Source organism: Plecotus auritus, assembly GCF_963455305.1.
Source record: "Plecotus auritus genome assembly, chromosome: 8".
Taxonomy (NCBI): Eukaryota; Metazoa; Chordata; class Mammalia; order Chiroptera; family Vespertilionidae; genus Plecotus; species Plecotus auritus.
Window position 1 is genome coordinate 36,212,161 of NC_137782.1, and position 14,631 is coordinate 36,226,791.

The 14,631-nt window shown below is 39.8% G+C and overlaps 1 protein-coding gene across 1 annotated transcript in view; it reads left to right on the plus strand.

Moving 5' to 3' along the window:
• Window positions 1-14,631, plus strand: part of L3MBTL4 (L3MBTL histone methyl-lysine binding protein 4) — a gene marked incomplete at its 5' end in the record, with an annotated part of 276,294 nt that overhangs the window by 12,549 nt on the left and 249,114 nt on the right. The window lies entirely within an intron of this gene.

Here is a 14,631-nt window from a genome sequence, read left to right on the forward strand (position 1 = left end):
TTTCATTGATTTTTCGAGAGAGAGGAAGGGAGAGCAATAAGGAGATAGAAACATTGATGGGAGAGAAATATCCATTGGCTGCCTCCTGCCTGGCCACTACTAGGAATTGAGCCCACAATCCAAGCTTGTTGATCTGGCAACCTCTTGGTTCCTGGGTTGACACTCAACTACTGAGCAACACTAGCCAGGCAGAATTTAGGTTTTTAAAGATCATTTTATATTGCTTAGTCTTGGGACAAAATATTGAAAATTTGTGGCCTTTCACCTAAATGATTTTTAAAATAAAAATTGTTTTCAACTATAAGAAAAATATGCTACTTTAAATTTATTTTCTTCTCTTACTGTCACCCCAGTCCCATCTTGTTCTTTGCTTAAAACAAAACAAAACAAACAAAAAAACCCACCAAAATAGAATATGGTAATTGATAATTATATAACTTGATGTTCAGCTCCATTGAAATATACTTCAGTTATGCAACACTGCAATTCCAGAAATAAATTTGGACTGTACCTGGCCCTAACAGCAGGTTGTTTTTTTGTTTTTCTTCTGAGAGAAAGGTTGTGATTTATTATGTTGTTTCTTCTTGCAGCTATATTTTCCCACTAATGTAAATTGTTTTAGATTCTCTTATCCCATGGTTGAAACATTGACTCCACAAAAAGAAAAGCAGAGTTAGACCAATCATTTAAAAATATTCAGTCTCCAAAAGATTCTTTTTAACAATTTATTATAGTTTCATTATAGCCAACTACATGTTTTTAAAAAAATAGTTTTTCAGTTTAATGGAAAGTAACTTTTTGCTATTGTCCTTCCATTGCCAGACTTGTTTTATAGTTGGTGGTTCATTTTCAAATGTTTCATCCTGTGGTTTATTCTTCTCCAAATCTGATATTGTTGTTATTTTCCCAGGTGTAGAATATAGATAGCTCAATGTTTAGAAGAAGGATGAGCTTTGGCTTGTGTATACAGATGCTACAAGTTGCTAGTTGAAATGCAAATTGAATTATTGGGGGGGGGAGGAGGGGAGGAGGGGAAGTTGAGGTAATTTACATTTTTACCACATTTAGTGGGATAAAGGAAACTATTCCCTAAATTGCCTGTTGTCCTAGTATTAAAGTGGGGGTTTTCTTCCTATAATTCCTGGGAATTGTTTAATCTTTTCTGTAGGCTACTTGCAAAACAAAAGAGATCTAATAATTTATCTTATATATTGAAAATAATAACACAAAAATTATGTACACATACATATTTATATGTGAACAGAAATTATACTGAAAAACACTCAATTCTTGGTAGTGATTTTACAACAAGCAAGGTCTTTCTTCGGAAATTAAATTCTTTGGAAATTCTATTAAAACTAATTTATTGAATGATCAATCTGTGTCATTAACATTGACCCATGTGTTATCAATCATAAAGCCTTGAGAGGCCATTTAATTTATTTAGGGTGAACTTTACTAGTTAGTGGTGAATCCAGGATTTGAACTCCCAAATTTAGCAAATTCTAAAGCCTATGCACTTTCTATTTATTTATTATTTTTTAAATAAATCTTTATTGTTCAGATTATTACAGGTGTTCCTCTTTTTTTTCTCCCATAGTTCCCCTCCACCTGATTCCCCACCCCACCCCATGCCCTTACCCCCCGCCACTGTCTTCATCCATAGGTGTAAGATTTTTGTCCAATCTCTTCCCATATCTCTTACACCCCCTTCCCCCTGAGAATTGTCAGTCCACTCCCTTTCTATGTCCCTGATTCTATTATATTCATTAGTCCATTCTGTTCATCAGATTTTTTATTCACTTGATTTTTAGATTCACTTGTTGGTAGATATGTATTTGTTGTCATTTTGTTGTTCATAATTTTTATCTTTACCTTTTTCTTCTTCTTCCTCTTCTTAAAGAATACCCTTCAGCATTTCATATAATCCTGGTTTGGTGGTGATGAACTCCTTTAGCTTTTTCTTGTCTGTGAAGCTCTTTATCTGACCTTCAGTTCTGAATGATACCTTTGCTGGGTAGAGTAATCTTGGTTGTAGGTTCTTGCTGTTCATCACTTTGAATATTTCTTGCCATTCCCTTCTGGCCTGCATAGTTTCTGTTGAGAAATCAGCTGACAGTCGTATGGGTACTCCCTTGTAGGTAACTAACTGTTTTTCTCTTGCTGCTTTCAAGATTCTCTCTTTGTCTTTTACCCTTGGCATTTTTATTATGATGTGTCTTGGTGTGGTCCTCTTTGGATTCCTCTTGTTTGGGGTTCTCTGCACTTCCTGGACTTGTAAGTCTATTTCTTTCACCAGGTAGGGAAAGTTTTCTGTCATTATTTCTTCTAATAGGTTTTCAATATTTTGCTCTCTCTCTTCTTCTGGCACCCCAGTAATTCAGATGTTGGTATGCTTAAAGTTGTCCCAGAGGCTCCTTACACTATCTTCATATTTTTGGATTCTTTTTTCTTTTTGTTTTTCTGGTTGGGTGTTTTTGTTTATATTTAAAATCTTTGGTTTGATTCTTGGGGTCCTTTGATCTACAGTTGAGTTTCTGTATATTCTTTATTTCAGATAGTATATGCTTAATTTCTGACTGGTCCTTTTCCATTTTTTTTTGACGTTCTCCTTAAGGTCCTTGAAGGTCTCACTAAGCTCCTCGGAGGTCTCATCAAGTTTCTCGGCAGTTTTTAGAAGATTCTTGAGTAACCTTATAAATGTGGTTTTGAACTCTGTGTCCAGTAGTTTGCTTTCCTCCATTTCTTTCATTCATGACATGTTTCTTTGTCTCCACATTTTGCTGCTTCCCTGTGTTGATGGAGTGGTTTTCTGTGGTAGGTGGTTCAGCCTATCACCTGAGGTGGACACTCTTGGTGCACCCCTTTGTGGGCAAGTGCAAAGTCTTGGTGTAGTTAAGCCTTGATTGCTGTTGGTACACTGGGAGAAATTGACCTCCAGGCCAATTGGCTGTGAGGACCCACTGTGTCTATAATGGAAGAACTGCTGTGCTGGAGACATGCTTATGGGGCAGGACTTGCTTCAGTGGGGCTTTGGTGCTCACTGAGTCTGCCTCTTGAATGTGTCACTTAAGGATGTGAGTAGTTAAAATCTGGTGTTGTCTCACACTGACCACTGGTTACACTAGCTTCTGGATCTCCAATGGGGTGCAGGTCAGCTACCGTCTGAGGCCACCCAGCAGGAGCTACAGCGAGAACTACAGTTTTCCCTCTCTATTTATTTATGAACTTTCTACTTTAATATTCTCCCTTCTTTGTAGTTATTAAAATAAAGGTAGAAAAAACTAGAATCCTGCTTGGAAATGTTATGGGTGAAGTAACTGTTAATAATTAAAATATTAATGGTGTCTAATATAGCCTCTGTTTCCTTGGGGACTGAACTAGATTTTTCTTGACATAGTCATGCCATGAGATTGATTCTTTTTGGTTCTTTTGGAAACTCTCTGAGCTAACCTGGTAATTCAAAAAATTTAACAACTGTCATAGATATCTCTAAAATGAGGCTTGTATCAATAAGTATTGTTTGTTAATAAATATATATGTTTAAAGTTTATAGAATTAGTATTGCCAATCACTAGGTAATTCCAGACCTCTGCATTTGAAGTCTCCCAAGAACAACAACTGATTTCTTCAATTGGGCAAGTGATCTGGCTTTTCCCCTTCTAAATTTTGAGAAAACAGAAAGGTAAATGATTTAGCCAGGAAAATTGAGTTTATTTGGGTAAAGTAGAAGAAATGCCATTTGGGACAAGCAAACTATAGTTAACCATAGGCAAGTCTGGAGAACAGGGGAGGAGCCTGCTTTGATAGAGGAGGGGAAGGTGATGGGATGGGTGATACTGAACAAAAGTTTATTGGAGAGGAGTGAGAGTTTGGGCTTGTGGCAGCTTCTCATTGGCTGAGTTGTTGTGGGGCAAGGAGAAAAATCTTCCTTCTTCCTGTATGGTATGTAAAGTAAGCTTCTTCCTGCTGGAATATGTAAAGTTAGGATGAGTGGTGTGTACATGAGAGCTCTTTCTTCGTGGCTCCTTAATCCATTTTAAATGAGGTTTTCCTTTATTTTTATAATCTCTTCATAAAAATTTTAGGATTAAATGAGAAAATGTTTATGATTTATTTAGCTCTTGGTAAATACTCAATAAATGGTATTTTTCTTGAACAGTTAAATAGGGAATTTATGTATTATTTTTTAATTTTTAGAATCTTTTTGGTATCAGCTGTCATATTTTATTTGAGATTCCTAAAGAACTGTTGTAAAATTATTTATTCTAGAGAATTAGCATCAGCTGAAGTATTTTTTAAAAAGTGTTTTATCCTACTTAAGGAAGATCTTGTTGGGAAAAGATAGCTATGAAGTTAAACCTCTAAAAAGCCATTTGTTGTTCTTATCGTACATAACTGCAAGTGAGTGGCACAATATGTTTTTGACAGCCTTTCCTGAAAAGCCTCTTTGGGATGTAGCTTACTACAGAAAATAATTGTTTTTATAAAACACTTTAAGTGGAAATTATTGCCAATATTTTGTGAATGTTCTGATGAAAATGAAGTGCACGAGAAAATGATAGTGGCAAAGGTTTGGTCTTTAGTACATTGAGCAGATTTAAAAGATATATAGATTTATAAAAATGTTTGGAAGGTTGAGAAATATATCAGTTATTTGGGGATAAAAATCTTATATTTGATTTAAAATCATTCTCATCTTAGAAATGCTCAGACCCAATGGTCCTAGGATATGAAGATATCCCTAGTTGGCCACTTGGCCAAACCATCATATGCCCAGCCAAGACTTGGGTGGCCATCTAGACACCTTATTTTTTCACTTCCCATTAGTATTCTGTACTCAGTGCTATTGCTTCTGCTTCTGAAATATTTTTCTCGTCTTTCTACTCTTTTCATCTTTCCTCCCACCATCTGAGTTCAAGCTATCATCCCTGTCACCCCTTGCCTGGCTGTTCCAGCTGATGTCTCAAGACCTACTCTTGAGATGACCTAATCCAGACTCCACAATACAACCACATTGCTCTTTTCAAAGGACAAGCTGAATCCTGTCAACAACCCTATATTTTCTTTGCTTAAAATCTTTCAAATGCTCCCTATTGCCAGTAGGATAGTATATGAGCAAATTCTTACTAAAGCATCTAAAACCTGCAGAATCTGGCCCTTTCTTGTCTTCTCAGCATCACCTTCAGCTATGTGCTCATCCATCTCTTGTGCTCTGACAATTGCTGGCCTTATTTAAGGTCCTGCTACAGGACACCTGTAACTGCTGTGCTTCCTGTCTGGAGTGTTTCTCCTCTTTCGTTAGGAAAGCTTTCCCTGATCTCCCAGGCTAGGCTGGTCTGTCTGTTCTGTGCTCTCAAGGTGCTATATTCTGTGAAATCACTTAATATCTTAGCTAATAAAAGAGTAATATGCAAATTAACCATTACTCTGCTACACCAACAAGTCACACCCACCAGCCAATTAGGAGCGAGTATGCAAATTAACCCAACCAAGATGGCTGCAGCCACGGAGCAAGCAGGAGGCTTGGGTTTCCCCGGCAATGGAGGAAGTCAAGCCTTCTGCACACCCTGGCCAGCCCAGGCCTCCACTCAAGGCTACTAAGTTTCAATTATAAAAGATAAATAAATCCTAACAAAAATGGCTTCTGTCGCAGAGCAAGCAGGAGGGTTGGCTCCACTCAAAGCTACAAAGTTTCAATTATAGAAGATAAATAAGTCCCAGATACCAGGGCCTCTGCTTGGGTCGCCGGGGGGTGGGGCCAGCCTGAAAACCACCACAGGCCCCTCACCCAGGCCGCCTCATGCCCCAAGGGAACCCCCACCCTGATCCAGGACGCCCTTCAGGGCAAACTAGCTGGCCTCTATCCTATCTAATAAAAGAGTAATATGCAAATTGACCATCACTCCAACACATAAGATGGCTGCCACAAGATGGCCAGCAGGGGAGGGCAATTGGGGGTGATCAAGCCTGTAGGAGAGGGCAGTTAGGGGTGACCAGGCTGGCAGAGGAGGGAAGTTGGGGGCGACTGGGCCTGCAGGGAAGGGCAGTTGTGGGGGACCCAGGCCTGCAGGGGAGAGCAGTTGGGGGGACCAGGCCTGCAGGGGAGAACAGTTAGGGGTGACCAGGCCTGCAGAGGATGGCAGTTAGGGGCAAACAGGCTGGCAGGGGAGCAGTTAGGCAACAATCAGGCTGGCAGGGGAGTGGTTAGGGGGTGATCAGGCTGGCAGGCAGAAGCAGTTAGGGGCAATCAGGAAGGCAGGCAGGCGAGCAGTTGGGAGCCAGCAGTCCTGGATTGTGAGAGGGACTACACGGCAGTTGGACATCCCTCGAGGGGTTCCAGATTGGAGAGGGTGCAGGCTGGGTTGAGGGACACACCCCCCCCCCCGGGACACACACACTCCGTGCACGAATTTCGTGCACCGGGCCTCTAGTAGTTTATAATTATATTCTGGATTATTTGATTATTCTCCAGTAGATTTTAAAGTTTGTGAGTGAGGGGTCATGTTTATTTTTGTCCACTGTGTGCATAGAGCCTAGCACATAGTAGGTCCTTCATAAGTATTTGTTGAGTAAGTGAAGAGAGAAACCAGTTGATAAGGGTGGAAGTTAGTATAGGTAAGTGGAGAAGCACCTTGTTTACTGTGCTAAGCTGGTTGGATATTGTACTACAGTTACTAAAGATATGGGAAGCTTTGGGAAGGAGAGGATAGCCTTTCTTGTGGAGAGAGAACTCCAGAGATATCTCTTGAGTAGGATGGGGGAGCGGGTATAGACAGAAGATGAGCCAAGAGATCAGTGTACTACCAAGAACTGATGAGATGGGCTGCCCATGTACTACAGAGCAGGGGTGGCTGAGAGGAGGAGACAGATTCCAAAACTATAGGAGGTAGGAGCCACAGGATCTGTTAAGTGGCCCATGACAGGGGCTGGAGGAGGGATCACTGGATCTAATACAGATACTGTTCACTGACTTAAGGAACATGTGGACCACATTTGAGGGACAGTGCTAGGTTTTCATGTGGAGATTGAGGGCCTATGGCACATTTGAAGGGTCTGGGTCAGAAGCTGGTGAGAAGAGTCTGAGGAGCAGGTTTGGATTTGTTGATCCTCAAGCGTGTGAGTCATAGATGAACCTGAGAGTGCAGAGAGCCCTCTCTAGGGGAGCAGTTAGCAGAGGCTGAGGATAATCTCTCAGGTGAGAAAGGAAGAGAAGCCTATGCAGAACCAAGAAGGAATTCTCAGAACCATGGAAAGAGCACTGGTGGGTGGTACCTTGGGAGGAGCATGGTGTGCTGTTCTCCACATGCCCAAGGACCTGGCACAGCACTCTCTGTGAAGTTGGTACCTTGAATGAATCTGTCTATGTGACAGATTTTGGACTAGAAAGATTTCTCCCCCTAAATAAGCCTGAAGTTATATAAAGGCAGATTTTAGGAGTTTATGACACTGCTGTTTTAATTTTACTATATGTCAAAAAGTATTCTACCAAATATAAGTCATGGTTTGCCTTTTTTGGGGGGAAGGAGATATTTTTAAGTATCTGTAGTTGTTTGCACAGTGCTTAGGATTCTAGGAGAAATTATTTTTTCTCATATAGTTGTCATAATTAACATTTTATAATAGCAAATCTGAATTCAGTAGTTCAAGATTTAACTTGACAAGGAAGCTGTGTTTTATTGATGGTTTTTTAAAACATAGAAAGGTTGCTTGGGAATTGAAACCAGTTATTTAAATTAGTGTACATTTATGGCTTATCAAGGTAATGGCTCCATGAAATAAGACATTTATGCCAAAACTAAACCTTGGGGAAATCACTTCCTTCATCTTTGAAAGGATTAGCTGATTTATTAGATGTCTTCCAGCCCTGAAGCTTAATGACTATATTTGAAACTATTTTGGAGAGTTAACATCATAAGCTTTCTTTCTGTATTAAAAAAAAATGCTAAGCTAGTGAAGAGTTTTGGATGCTGTCTACATGTGTTATTAGAAATTAATTCCTGGAACATTGCCTTAAAGACACAGGAAAATATTAGCTATGGATGAATTCTTTTTTTAACATTTTTTTATTAAAGTATTATATGTGTACATATCTTACCATTGCTCCCCCCACCCCACTCCCATACATGCTCTCATGCCCCAATATTTTGCATCCGTTGGTTACTCTTATATGAATGCATATAAGTCCTTCCGTTGATCTCTTATTTCACCCACCTCTCCCTAACCTTCCTGTAATTTGACAGTCTGTTTGATGCTTTACTGCCTCTGTATCTATCTTTTTGTTCATCAGTTTATAATGTTTTTTATTATCCACAAATGAGTGAGATCATGTGGTATTTTTCTTTCATTGACTGGCTTATTTCACTTAGCATAATGTTCTCTAATTCCATCCAGGTTCCTACAAATGGCAATAATTCCTTCTTTTTTATGGCAGCATAGTATTCCATTGTGTAGATGTACCATAGTTTTCTGATCCAGTCATCTGCTGACAGGCACCTAGGCTGTTTCCAAATCTTAGCTATTGTAAATTGTGCTGCTATGAACATAGGGGTGCATATATCCTTTCTGATTGGTGTTTCTAGTTTCTTAGGATATATTCCTAGGAGTGGGATTACTGGGTCAAATGGGACTTCCATTTTCAGTTTTTTGAGGAAACTCCATACTGTTCTCCACAGTGGCTGCACCAGTCTGCATTCCCACCAGCAGTGCATGAGGGTTCCTTTTTCTCCGCATCCTCGCCAACACTTGTCGTTTGTTGATTTGTTGATGATAGCCATTCTGACAGGTGTGAGATGGTATCGCATTGTCGTTTTGATTTGCATCTCTTGGATAATTAGTGACTTTGAGCATGTTTTTATGTGTCTCTTGGCCTTCCTTCTGTCTTTCGAAAAGATTCTATTTAGGTCTGTTGCCCATTTTTTTATTGGATCATTTATCTTCCTTTTATTAAGTTGTATAAGCTGCCTGTAGATGTTGGAGATTAAACCTTTATCAGTGATAATATTTGTAAATATGTTCTCCCATACAGTGGGGTTTCTTGTTGTTTTGTTGATGGTTTCTTTTGCTGTGCAAAAGCTTTTTATTTTGATGTAGTCCCATTTGTTTATTTTCTCTTTGGCTTCCATTGCCCTAGGGGCAGTATCAGTGAAGAAGTTCTTTCGGCATATGTCTGAGATTTTGCTGCCTGTGGATTCCTCTAGTATTTTTATGGTTTCCCGTCTTACGTTTAAGTCCTGTATCTATTTTGAGTCTCTTTTTGTGTATGGTCTAAGTTGGTGATCTAGTTTCATTTTTTTTGCATGTATCTGTCCAATTTTCCCAACACCATTTATTGAAGAGACTGTCTTGACTCCATTGTATGTTCATGCCTCCTTTGTCAAATATTAATTGCGTATAGTGGTTTGCATCGATATCTGGATTCTCTATTCCATTCCATTGGTCTATATGTCTGTTCTTGTGCCAGTACCAGGCTGTTTTGAGGACAGTGGCTTTGTAATACAGCTTGAAATCTGGTATTGAGATCCCTCCTACTTTATTCTTCTTTCTCAGGATTGCTGTGGCTATTCGGGGTCTTTTTTAATTCCAGATGAATTTTTGGAGAGTTCTTTCTAGGTCTGTGAAATATGCCGTTGGTATTTTAATCGGGAGTGCATTGAATCTATAGATTGCTTTGGGTAGTATGGACATTTTAATGATGTTGATTCTCCCAATCCATGAACATGGTATGTTCTTCCATCTGTTTACGTCTTCCTCTATCTCTTTTTTCAGTGTCCTGTACTTTTCTGCGTATAGGTCTTTTAACTCCTTGGTTAGGTTTATTCCTAGGTATCTTAATTTTTTTGGTGCGATGGTTAATGGGATTGCTTTTTTAGTCTCTCTTTCTGTAAGTTCACTATTGGTGTATAGAAATGCCATAGATTTCTTGGCGTTAATTTTGTATCCTGCTACATTGCCGAATTCATTTATTAAGTCTGTTAGTTTTTTGATAGAGTCTTTCGGGTTTCTTATGTACAATATCATGTCATCTGCAAATAAGGACAGCTTTACTTCTTCTTTTCCAATTTGGATGCCTTTTATTTCTTCTTCTTGTCTAATTGCAATGGCTAATACTTCCAGTACTATGTCAAACAGGAGTGGTGAGAGTGGTCATCCCTTTCTTGTTCCTGCTCTTAAGGGAAATGGTTTTAGTTTTTGCCCATTGAGCATGATGTTAGCTGTGGGTTTATCATATATAGCTTTTATTATGTTGAGGTATTGATCTTGTTGAGAGTTTTTATCAAGAAAGGGTGTTGGATTTTGTCAAATGCTTTTTCTGCATCAATTCATATGACTATGTGATTTTTATCTCTCAATTGGTTTATGTGATGTATCACGTTAATTGATTTGCAGATATTGTACCATCCTTGCATTCCTGGGATAAATCCTACTTGGTCATGGTGTATGATCTTTCCGATGTACTGCTGGATCCGATTTGCTAGAATTTTGTTGAAGATTTTGGCATCTACGTTCATGAGGGATATTGGCCTGTAATTCTCTTTCATTGTGTTGTCTTTATCTGGTTTTGGTATTAGGGTGATGCTGGCTTCATAGAAGGAGCTTGGAAGTGTTCCTTCCTCTTGAATTTTTTGGAATATTCTGAGGAGGTTAGGTTTTAGTTCTTCCTTGAATGTTTGGTAAAACTCTCCTGTGAAACCATCTGGCCCCAGGCTTTAGTTTGCCGGAAGCTTTTTGATGACTGCTTCAATTTCTTCTACAGTTACTGGCATATTGAGCTGTTTAGATTCTTCCTGATTGAGTTTTGGAAGGTTATATTTTTCTAGGAATATGTCCATTATCTCCAGGTTGTCCAGTTGGTTGGAATAGAGTTGTTCATAGTATTTTTTAACAATCCTTTGTATTTCAGCGGGATCTGTTGTTATTTCACCTCTTTCATTTCTGATTTTGTTTATTTGGGTCCTCTCTCTTTGCTTCTTGGTGAGCCTCGCTAGGGGTTCATCAATCTTGTTTATCCTTTCAAAGAACCAGCTCTTGGTGTTGTTGATCTTTTGTATTGTTTCTTTGGTCTCTATGTCGTTTATCTCTGATCTTTATTATTTCCTTCCTTCTGCTTACACTGGGCCTTTCTTGTTGCTCTTTTTCTAACTCTTTGAGTTGTAGGGTTAGGTAATTTATTACCATTGTTTCTTGTTTTTTGCAGTATGCTTGTAGAGCTATGAACTTCCCTCTCAAGACTGCTTTCGCTGTGTCCCATAGATTTTGGATTGTTGTGTTTTCATTGTCATTTGTTGCCATGATGTTTTTATTTCTTCCTTGATCTCTCTGGTAACCCAGTCATTGTTTAATAGCATGCTGTTTAGTCTCCATGTGTTTGATTTCTTTGGATTGTTTTATTGTAGTTGATTTCCAGTTTTATGCCACTGTGGTCTGAGAAGATGCTTGATATGATTTGTATCTTCTTGAATTTGAAGAGACTTTGCCTATGTCCCAACATATGGTCCATCTTTGAAAATGACCCATGTGCACTTGAGAAGAATGTATATTCTGTGGCTTTGGGGTGAAATGTTCTGAAGATGTCAATTAATTCCCTCTGGTCTAGTGAGTCATTTACGATTGATGTTTCTTTGCTGATTTTTTGTTTAGAGGATTTTTCCAATGGTGATAGTGGGGTATTAAAGTCTCCTACTATGATTGTATTGCTGTCAATCTCTCCCTTGATATCCTCCAGGAGTTTTTTTATGTATTTGGGTGCTCCTGTATTGGGTGCATATATGTTTACCAGAGTTATTTCTTCTTGTTGGATTGCTCCCTTTAGTATTATGAAGTAGCCTTCCTTATCTCTTGTTATGTCCTTCACTTTGAGATCTAATTTGTCAGATATAAGTATTGCTACCCCAGATTTTTTTTCATTTCCATTCGCCTGGAAGACCTTTTTCCATCCCTTCACCCTCAGTCTGTGTGCGTTTGTTTTTCTGAGGTGGGTTTCTTGTAGACAGCAGATATATGGGTCTTGTTTTCTTATCCAATCCGTTACCCTATGTCTTTTGATTGGGGCATTTAATCCGTTTACATTTAAAGTTATTATTGATAGGTACTTATTTGTCGCCATTTTTATTCTTTACCCCTGTGTTCCTTGTTCACTTCCTTTTTTTTTTTTTTTTTTTTTTTTTACAGCACACCCTTTAGCATTTCTTGCATTGCTGGTTTGGTGGTAATAAATTCCCTTAGTCCTTTTTTGTCTGTGAAGCTCCTGATTTCACCTTCAATTTTGATTGACAGCCTTGCTGGGTACAGTATTCTTGGATTCAGACCCGTCCTTTGCATGACTTTGTATATTTCATTCCATTCCCTTCTGGCCTGATGAGTTTCTGTTGAGAAATCAGTTGCTAGTCTGATGGGGGTTCCTTTGTATGTAACTTTCTGTCTCTCTCTGGCCGCTTTTAAGATTCTTACTTTGTCGTTGGTGTTTGCCAATTTAATTATAATGTGCCTTGGCGTCGGTCTTTTGGGGTTCATTTTGCTTGGGACTCTGTGAGCTTCTTGGATTTGTGTGGGTTTTTTCTTTCTTATATCAGGGAAGTTTTCTGTCATTATTTCTTCAAACAGGTTTTCTATTCCTTGCTCAGTTTCCTTTCCTTCTGGAACCCTTATTATGTGGATGTTGTTTTGTTTCATGTTGTCCCAAAGTTCCCTTAGGCTCTCCTCCTGCTTTTTAATTTTTTTTTCCAGTTGCTGCTCTACTTGGGTATTTTTTTCCATCTTGTCTTCTAGCTCACTGATGCGGTCCTCTGCTTCTTCTAGTCTACTCTTGATGCTTTCTATTGAGTTCTTTACAGCAGCGATGTCATTTTTCATTTCTTCTTGGTTCTTCTTCATTTCCTCTTGGTTCTTACTCATATTGTCAAATTTTTCTTCCATTCTTTTCAGCCACCTTATGACCATTTCTCTGAATTCTTTCTCTGGAAGGTTGCTTGCCTCCATTTCGTTTACTTCCTTTTCTGGTGATGCCTGCTTTTCTTTCATATGCGGGCTGTGTCTTTGTCTCCCCATGGTCTCTCTTCTCCGGATGTCTGGTTATGTAGTTCTCTCTCTTCTTATCCCAGGCAAAATCTGACCTTTCCGTGGTGGAGTGTAGAGCTCCTCTGAATCCGTGAGTTTGCGCCAACTGGGGACCGGTGTTGTAGGGCTCGCAGCTGTCCGTGGGTGCCGCAGTTGTGGATTTTCAGGCTTTCGATAAGCTCCACTTTCCCTTTCAAGATGGTGCAGACTCCGCGACCAAGCCCGCAGCTCCGGGAGGCGACCCAGCTGCAGTGGGGGCTGCCTGGTCAGGGGAACCCTGTCTAGCAGTCCCCCACCTTCTCCTGGAGTTTAGCTGTCCCTTAACTTGCCAACAAACACTCCTTGTGCGACCCTCAGCTGTTCTTTCTTACTGCTATGGGACAAGGCTCGGTACACATCTGTCTATACTGCTGCCATTTTTTTCCCATCTCTGGATAAATTCTTTTAATTGCTCTTTTATCATCTCTGTATTATCTACAGTGAACCCCAGTTTAAATCAGAGAGAGAATACAGTACCTATGATGTGGTAACTATTGTCCTAAATGAATTTATTTATTTGTGGATTCCTTTTTATTTTTATGGCAAATAAAAAATGATCATTTGGATTTGGTCCATTTTCAGTTATTACGCATTTAGTAAATTTGAACAGTTTACTAAATATCATTACTTATTATTTACTAGTGCCCCAATACACAGATTCGTGCACATTGAAAATTAATTAATTAGAAGGTGGCTGATGGGGACAGGAATGGGAGAGACGGACACACCCTGGAGCCAACCTCCCGAGGTCCCTCTCTGGCCGCTGCTCAAAGGGTATCTGCGGAATGAGCAGGGTCCGTCCAGCAGGTGGGTTCCCCTTGGTTTGGGCTGTGGGGATTGGGCCAAAACCTGCTCCCCAACATCCCCTGAGGGGTCCCGGATTGCGAGAGGGCAGTTCTTGGGTGACACACTCTAGAATCGGGCTCCTTCCTCTCTGGTTCCAGGGTGCATCACCAGAGAACTGCTGCTGCCAAGTCATGGCAGCTCAGCAGCTCCTGCATTGAGCATCTGCCTCCTGGTGGTCAGTGTATATCATACCTACCAGCTGGTCGGACAGTCGGATGGTCGCTTAGCCTTTTATATATAGAGATGATGTACAGTTCTGTATTAGTTTCCTATAGTCATGACTTAACCACTCCAATAGCAGAAATGTGTTATCTTACAATTCAGTAAGTTAGAAGATTGACATGAGTTGCACTGGGCAAAAGGTTACATGTGGGCAGGACAGCATTCCTTCTTGAGGCTCTAGGGGAGGACCTGTTTCCTTGCCTTTTCCTACTTCTAGAAGACACTTTCACTCCTTGGCTCATGGCCCCTTCCTCCATCTTCAAAGCCAGCAATGTAGCATCTCTCTGACCCTTCTGTTGGAGTCACACCTTCTGTTCACAGCTGTGAAAGCTTCTCTACTTTTAAGGACCCCTGTGATTATATTGGGACCTCCTGGATAATCCAAGGTAACATCCCCATCTCAAGGAGTTAATATCACAACTGCAAAATCTCTTTTGATATATGATGTAACATAATCACAGTTTCTAG